Source organism: Amphiprion ocellaris, chromosome 8, assembly GCF_022539595.1.
Source record: "Amphiprion ocellaris isolate individual 3 ecotype Okinawa chromosome 8, ASM2253959v1, whole genome shotgun sequence".
NCBI lineage: Eukaryota > Metazoa > Chordata > Actinopteri > Pomacentridae > Amphiprion > Amphiprion ocellaris.
The window spans coordinates 37555829-37564910 of NC_072773.1; positions in this window are offsets into that span (position 1 = coordinate 37555829).

A 9082-nucleotide genomic window follows, 5' to 3' on the forward strand; every position below is an offset into this window, starting at 1 on the left:
CCATGGATCCATTGTTCTCTCTGGGGTTTGTTGTTCTTTTCTGTGTTGAACAAATATGAACAGACTGAGTTCAAGGATTGGATCCTAATAATAAAACTCTTCAAGCAGAAATATTTGGCTTTTGAATAACCATTCTGCAACATTATTTCATCTAAATCACTTTGTGCATCCCAGTAGTAAGAGATGAGTCGATCTGAGACATTAAATATTTAGTATCAGCCAACACTTGGTCCCAGTCTGATACCATTCTCCCTGATATGACACATATTAAGGATATTAAAGCTTTTATAATCAATCCAACATAGATGTTTGACAACCGAATAACTCTGCAATGCTTTAATAAAAAAAAATGTCTATTCTGTATCTGTGCTGAACCTGAAGCCTGGAAAAACCCCTGCAAAAAATACAACATCAGTTTTATTTTTTATTATTTTCTATTATTTATACATATATGCTCATTATTATTTTTTCATCAGTATAAATGTATTATTTTTTAAGTTTTTAAAAATTATTTCTATATTTGGGTTTACATATTATTATTTTAATTTTATTAAATTTTTGCTCATTTCTTTTCTATATTTGGGTATATATAATTTTTTATTATTATTTTTATTTTTGTTATGTTGTTTTTTGTCTTTTTTTCTGTTATGTATGGGTCTTTGTTTGGTCTTAAAGGGTCAGTGTTCTGCTGGTGGTCATGGACCTGGTAGTAAAGATCTAGTGGGACGCTGTCTGAAGTGTCGTGTGGAGATGAGGTGTACTGAGGCTCCACAAGCTCCAAAAGACGGCGAAAACCTGCATTCTCTACACGCGTTAGAAAATGTATTCTAGACCCGCTGCAGTACCTGGTTGTTCCACCAGGGGAACTCTCAGTGTTTAATGCTGAGGCCCACGGGCCTCATGTTGGACACCCCTGACATAGAGAATGTTTAATTCTCCTCCTTCCTGGCTTCCAGCTGCATGTTTCTGAGGTTTTCCCATAAACTGAAATCTGACTCTAAATCCTGATAATCCTGGAGGTACAAAACACAAACCGGACGCCGGAGTGTAAAAATGTCACACCGAGCCGATGACATCAACACCTCCACCGACACACATTTTCCACCACAACAAAAGAACCACACAAAACACACCAAACGCACACACCCCGACACGTGAACATCTCCTCCTCTTCCAGCTCCTGAGTGCTTCATTTGGTTTTGCTGCTGCCTTTTGAAATTTTGTGGCTTATAATTTATTTATCGGTTATTGATTTGCTCCTCAGCAGCCTCCTGCTTCCCCTCACGCTTTTTTCTTCTTCTTCCACAGAAACAGGGAGGAAGAGCAGAGCCTCTCGTCTCTTTGTGTTTCTAACCTTTACTCACAGGAAGCCGTTTCCTTTCAGTTTCTTCCACCTTTTTTTTTCTAAAACTGCCTCCCCCTCTTTAAATCCCTCCATCCTAATCTCCTGTCATGCACAGTGCCCTCCTTCCTCCTTTCTTTAATCATTTTGTTTCATATTCTGACTTCATCTCTTCCTCCTCCCTCCCTCTAGTCTTCATTTCATTTATTCCATCCATCCCTGTTTACCTCCACTCTTCCACCCCTAAATTCCACCCATCCCCATCCATGCTTCCTAATTTGCACCTTTCCCTCCCTTCCTCTTACCCCCCTCCAAAGTTTGCCCTTGCAGCCATCCCTCCTCCATCCCTCCTCCATCCCTCCCTCCGTCTCTATTCTGTTTGTTCAAGGCCTCTCTAACTAAGCCGGATCCTCCCAGGTCTCAACAGACTGCTGTCAGCCTGACGTCTCCTCAAACTGATGAACATCCACCTAAAGTCCACATGGATCTGCAGAAAAAGCCTCTTCTGACCTTCTGCTGGCCTCTGATCACCCAGTTCAGCCTCGAACACTTAACCCTCCTGTTGTCCTCATTTACAGGCACCAAAAAATATCGTTTCCTTGTCTGAAAAAAATCCAAAAATTCTGCAAAAAAATTCCCCAAATTTCTGAAAATTTGCAAAACCTTCAGGAAGAAAATTCCAATAATTCCTTAAAAGTTTCCCTTAAAATATTTTTTTTTAAATCCCCAAAATTTGGCAAGACAATTCTTGTAAATATTTTCAAAAAATGAGTAAAAATGTTCAGAAAATCCTAAAAGTATCTAAAGTGATTCCATATATATCAGTAAAACTTCTAATATTTTCTTTAAGAACATTCACATAAAAATCAACCAAAATCCAGCGAATTTTGCTGGATTTTGGTTGATTTTTATGTGAATGTTCTTACGAAACATTTTTAACATTTCTTTTTTCCACCAAAAAATGTTCAAAGATTTACTAAAAATGTTGAAAATGTGGACATCAGAAGTTTCACTGTGAAAATAGATTTTTTCCCACATTTTCAAACTTTAAAACGGGTCAATTTTGACCCACAGGACGACACGAGGGTTAAACGAAGGAAAAGCCAAGTCCAGCAGGTCTCTAGCTGAGCTGTGTTCATTATTCTGCAGAGAAAAGAGCAACGATGTGAAACCATGAAACCCTCTGGAGAAATCAAGGAGCTCCTTAGAAACATCAGCAGATCAGCACAGATCCACATTTCAACCACATGTGGAGAAGCTGAGGATAAAACTGGGTTTTTATTTTTCTTCTAGTGTAAAAAAGCGGCTTGTTGCTGCGTCTTCTTTGTCTGTGTTGGATTACAGAGATCTTTTGTGTATGAATGCTTAGGATGGTTGACTCTGTTTACTGCTCTGAGGTTTAGCAGGACAGTAAAGTGTCGATGCTCCACTGTGAGTTCTGCTCTGGGGTGGGACGGTCAGCTTTAACCTCCACAAGGATCATCATTGGTTTACTGTCAGATATGAGGTGATACTTGGACTACTGACCTACATTTGTTCTCTCTAAAAGTCCTGATCTTCACTCTGTCCATTCACCAGATCATTAGTTTCCTTCTGTTTCATATGTTTGTACTGAACTGGATAAAAAGGCTTTAGTTCACTCCTTTATACCTTTAGCCTGGAATATCTCATAGAAATACTGCAAACTAACTGAGTTCATCTCACCAAGGGCTATAAAATCCAAACTGTGAGTTCTTGAGGCCGACTCCACAACATGCACTAGTTTTTCATGACATGCTTGTAAATCTATGTTGTTTGTGTTTTATGTTTTAACTGTAATTTTATATCTGTGTTTTGCATTTTCTGCTGTCTATCTCAGCCAGGACTCCCTTGGAAAAGAGATTCTTCATCTCAGTGGGATTTCTCCATGGTTAAATAAAGTTTAAATAAAAAGTTCTTCCCTTTCAACACTAACAGACATCCAGCTTTAACAGTCTGTTGTTTTAATCCCAGCAGCTGTAACCGTGATCTTTGTCCAACCATTAAACATGGAGGTCTGTGGTTCCCGTATGTTGAATTTAAAGTTTGTATATCATCTGATCTATTGAAAGGGTTGGATTTGAAGTTATTAATCTGCTAGATGATCATAATCTCTAGAGAAATGCTTTAATAGTTGTTAAGGTCACAGGTAGTTGTGTGCCGTCTTGTTTCTGGGATGGACTATTGTTGGGTCTGGATATGAGGAGATGTTCTGTCCAGGTCCAGATGTTACTGCTTTCAGAGCCTCTCCAGCTGCCTCAAATCTCAGCTGATGGCTCCAGAGTAGAAGATCTGCTCTCCAGCCTTGTTCTCCCCACCTCCTGATTTCTGATTGGGCCACCGCCCAGTTCCCTCCACCTTCAGCCAACCGGACGCTGCCATCTCCACACCTGAGGAGTTTATATCTACAACTACTCTCAGTCTGAGCGGCTGGTAGCAGTGATCAGTTCCTGGTGCCCCTATAGAGTGGTGTAGTTTTCCTGTGTGGTTCTTTGGTCTGGAGATACTGGTGGTGGTACTATGGACATTTAGAGCTTCTGTTGGTGGTTATTAATTCAGCAAGGATCTTCCAGACCTGGTGGAGACTGAAGCTCCAGTTAGCAGTCTGTAACCTTAGAGAAGAAGCTGTTCAGTATTTAGAGACTTCCTGAACTGTGTGTTCAGAGGCACCAGTTTAGTTTTTGGTATTAGTTTCTGTTCCTAATGGTGGGTGTTCTGTTGTTCAGGTATGGTTGGGGAGTTTAGTTGTTCTGTTTGTGTTTAGCTCAGTTATAAACTTTGTTAGCCTTCGTTCTCTTCTATTCTGTTCTTTGAATTAGAAACATGCACCAGTCTGTTTTTTCTTTGTGATCAATTTTATGTTCAATTAGCTACTGAGCAATAAATTAATTTACCCTCCTGTTGTCTTCATTTATGGGCACCAAAAAGTATTGTTTCCTTGTCTGAAAAAAATACAAAAATTCAGCAAAAAAATTCCCCAAATTTCTGAAAATTTGCAAAACCATCAGGAAGAAAATTCCAATAATTCCATAAAAGATTCCCTTCAAAGTTTTCTTTAAATAATCCCCCAAATTTGGCAAGAAAATTCTTGTAAATATTTTCAAAAAATTAGTGAAAATTTCCAAAAAATCCTAAAAATATTTAAAAATACCAGCAAAACTTCTAATATTTTCTTCAAAACATTCACAAAAAATCAACCAAAATCCAGTGAAATTCACTGGATTTTTTTTTTTTTTTGTGAATGTTCTTAAGAAACTTTTTTCCCACCAAAAAATGTTTAAAAAAATTTCCCGAAAATGTTGACATCAGAAGTTTAACTGTGAAAATAATTTTTTTAAATCACATTTTCAAACTTTAAAACGGGTCAGTTTGACCCGCAGGACGACACGTGGGTTAACATCTGGCATTTTAGTTACATCCAGCCGACCCTAGACGTTGAAACCTAACACAATCAGAATACTCACGCTCAGTGGAAAGTTAAAAGACAAAAAGAACTTTTCTATGAATGTTTTTTCCTCTAAGACTCTCCCGAGGATGATCTGAAAACATGCAGTAATCCAGATGTGTTTTATGATTATCTTTGTGAGGAAAATGATAAATATTGTGCAGAAAAACAGGTTGTTGTCATTAAACAGAACTACAACAAAATGAGCATACTGGAAAAAACTAACTAAATGAATTATCAGAGAAAGAGAAGGGATTTAAAAACTGAATTTAAAGTCATCAGGTTGATTTTGATGGAAGGCTGGAGTTCTAAGAGGAAAAAAAAATCTCCAGAAATCAGAATTTGGAGCGAAAAACAATAAAATGGGTTCAAAGAATAAATTAATTCCAAAGTAGATCCTGGTGGAAAACAAAGAATCTTTGCTGGAAGCTGAACAGATATTCTATTAGAAGTAATGGAAAACTGATGATAAAAACATGCAGGAATCAGACAGACGTTCTCTGATTGGTTTCTGAAATTAAATATGTTTTTTTTAACTTTAACACTGGAAAAATGTTGAATGTTTTTCTTTCAAATCAGTAAGTTTATAAAGCTATAGACTGTTGGAGTTTTTCTCATAGATTTATGATTTTAATATAAGAAAATGATTTATTTTTTTCACCTTTTTTAACCTATATGTTGAAGCTACAGAAAAAAAATAGCTGTATCATTAGAAAAATGTTCTTATTGGAGACAAAAATCCTCAAAATACAGAAAAGAAATGTGGGAAAACTTTTCACTGAATAAAGTAAAAACAAACAATAAAACTAAATCATTCATCTCCAGGACTAAATACAACAGTAAGGATGGAATATGTGACGGGATGTGGCAGATCTTTTAATCACAGTTTAATAAAACTCTCTGGATCTTTGGTTATTTGTAGTTTAACTTCATCCCTCCATCTTCTCCTCTTCCTCTAAAACCGTCCTCACAAAGCAGCTCCTGCTCATGTTAATATTTTACATCCAAAAATTAAAAAGGCCGGTTTCTTTACACTTCAAAGACTCCAGAGTAAGCATCAATCCCTCACACACACACACACACACACACACATATATAAACCAGATAAACACATTTACACACACCGTAAAGCAGGAATAAATCTACTGCAGCTGAACACAGATTATATTAAATATACAGGAACACAGCAGCAGCTCTAAAACATAAAGAGAAAACAACAGGTTTGGTGCAGAAATGTGGATTTTCACCAACATCAGGACTGACCAGGGAGAGGTGAAGGCAGAAACATCTCATTAATGATTGATGCTGACAGATTCTGCCTCCAAAACACTCCGACAGCTTCCTGCTCCTCCAGAATCACAGGGAGTCGGTTTATCACCTAAAAATAATCAGCATCCAGCCTAACAGGAGCTGATCTTTAGATCTGACAGGACAAGGAGCCAGAAAAGCTCACAAAGTGCCTAAAGGACTGTTCTAATGTACGGAATCAGAGTCATTATGGGCCAAACTAACAGGTTATTTTTACAGTAAATCCAAAAATTTGATGCAAACATGATGTATTCTGATTTCTAGTGATTGTTTTATTTGACCGGTAGACTTCTTCTGCAGGAAATGATGGAAACTAGTGACAAAAGATCCATCCATCCATCCATCCATCCATCCATCCATCCATCCATCCATCCATCCATCCATCCATCCATCCATCCATCCATCCATCACCCATCCATCCATCCATCATCCATCCATCATCCATCCATCCATCATCCATCCATCCATCCATCCATCCATCCATCACCCATCCATCCATCCATCCATCCATCCATCATCCATCCATCCATCCATCCATCCATCCATCCATCATCCATCATTCATCATCCATCCATCCATCATCCATCCATCCATCCATCCATCATCCATCCATCCATCATCCATCATCCATCATCCATCATCCATCATTCATCATCCATCCATCCATCATCCATCCATCCATCCATCCATCCATCATCCATCCATCCATCCATCATCCATCATCCATCATCCATCCATCCATCATCCATCATTCATCATCCATCCATCCATCATCCATCCATCCATCCATCCATCATCCATCCATCATCCATCATCCATCCATCCATCATCCATCCATCCAACCATCCATCATCCATCCATCATCTATCCATCCATCATCTATCCATCCATCATCCATCCATCCATCATCCATCCATCCATCCATCCTCATCCATCCATCCATCACCCATCTATCCATCCATCCATCCATCCATCATCCATCCATTGTTTAATCCTCATCAGGGTCATGGGGGGTGGAGTCTATCCCAGCTGATTGAGGGTGAAGTCAGGGGACACCTGGACAGGTGACAGTCTATCACAGGTTCACCTGGACAGGTAACAGTCTATCAGAGGTTCACCTGGACAGGTAACAGTCTATCACAGGTTCACCTGGACAGGTGACAGTCTATCACAGGTTCACCTGGACAGGTAACAGTCTATCACAGGTTCACCTGGACAGGTAACAGTCTATCACAGGGCTACACATAGAGACAAACATTCACACCTACAGACAGTATAGAATCACCAGTTAACCTCAGCATGTTTGTGGACTGTGGGAGGAAGCTGGAGAACCTGGAGAAATCCCACACATGTACAGGAGAACATGGAGACTCCATGCAGGAAGATCCCAGGAAGGCCGGGACATGAACCTGGGATCTTCTAGCTGAGAGGCGACAGAGCTAACCATTGAACCACTGTGCAGCCCCTCGTTGACTACAATGCAAAGCAAAATCCAAAAAGTGCAAGGAGTGTCTAACATTCTAAAGCCATGGTAGGAAGTTAAAATGACTCCTAAACTGGCAGAACGTCATGCCATAATGAGATCCTGATAAATCCCAGCAGGTCAGACACATGATGTGCAATAAAGACCTGAGTCTGGACTGCAGTTTACCACTCATCCTACTGCTCATTTACACTAACTCTGTTTACATATTTATATCTTTTGAGAATTTTTATTTTATTTGTATATAGTGTGCCTTTTTTCTATCTTCTGACTATAGCTGGGAGTCACCAAGTGAAATTTGTCTGTGTGGAAACACAATGACAGGAAAGATTGATTGACTGATTGAATGATTGATTGATTTGAACATCTCAGTCAGACTCTGAACAAGGCAAAACCAACTCCACTTCTCCAAGACAGGCTTTAAAAAGCTCCTCCAGCCTTTCAGAAGTTCACCTGGACAAAGAAGAAAGCTTCTGGTCGTCAGTTCTGTGGTCTGCTGAGATGAAAATGTTGGACAAAGAAAAGGAGAAATACTGAAACCCAGAAACATCATCAAACGGAAAAAAAAAAAAAAAAAAAAAGACAACATTAAGATTCCAGAGGAAATCTTCAGGGAAAAAACTTTCCAACGAGAGCATCCAGCCAGAGTTGTCGAGGATGAAGGGTTGTGGACATGGGGTTATTGGTAAAAATGAAAAAAAGGAAAAAGCAAGCCCATCGTCTTTCTGTCTTTTGTCACTTGTTTGGGTTGTCTCCAGTCAGAGGAAACCTTTGGTGAATAAAAGTTGAGAATTTGGCGTGGATGTGAATAATGTGGGGTGGAGCTGAAGGGAAACCAGCGTCACATTGTTCAGGAGGAAAACAAACCAGGAAGAATCCGTTTTATTCCATGTCTCTCCTATAATTAGACTAAATGATTCAACACTGAGAAAACACTCTCACCAGCAGACACTCTGAGCCTCTCAGGAAGGACAGGCTGGTCAAGACTTTATAAACTTCTACCTTCTGATAGTAAAAGCAGTCAGACTGATGGTTTAGTGGACCTTTGTGAGTCCTCCATTAATACCAGCCAGGATGAATAAAGATTCATGCTGTTTCTTATGATCTGTGTAACTTAGTTAGATGGAGGTCTGTGGTGAAGAACTTTGCTTTAGTCTGGTGAGTCTTTCACAGCTGTAGGAGGCAGGTAGGAGAAATCTGTTTCATCTTCACATAGCAGAGCTTTTCTATAAAGTTCCACAGAAAACTGCTGCTTAGTTCAAACTCAGCTTAAAGCTTCCTGGGGAACATCTGGTCTCCATCCAGAACACTAGCTGACCAAGTCTTTTAGAAAAATGCAGCTTTAATTCATTGAAAATTGATTTTTTTGAAAACTCTTTCCAGGGTGAAGATGTTGGGAAACATCAAGTTTTAACTTGTTATGTAAAAGTGTGTGGTCTATAATGACAGATGGGCACGGCTAAACTAGCGCTGGCTAACCCTGATA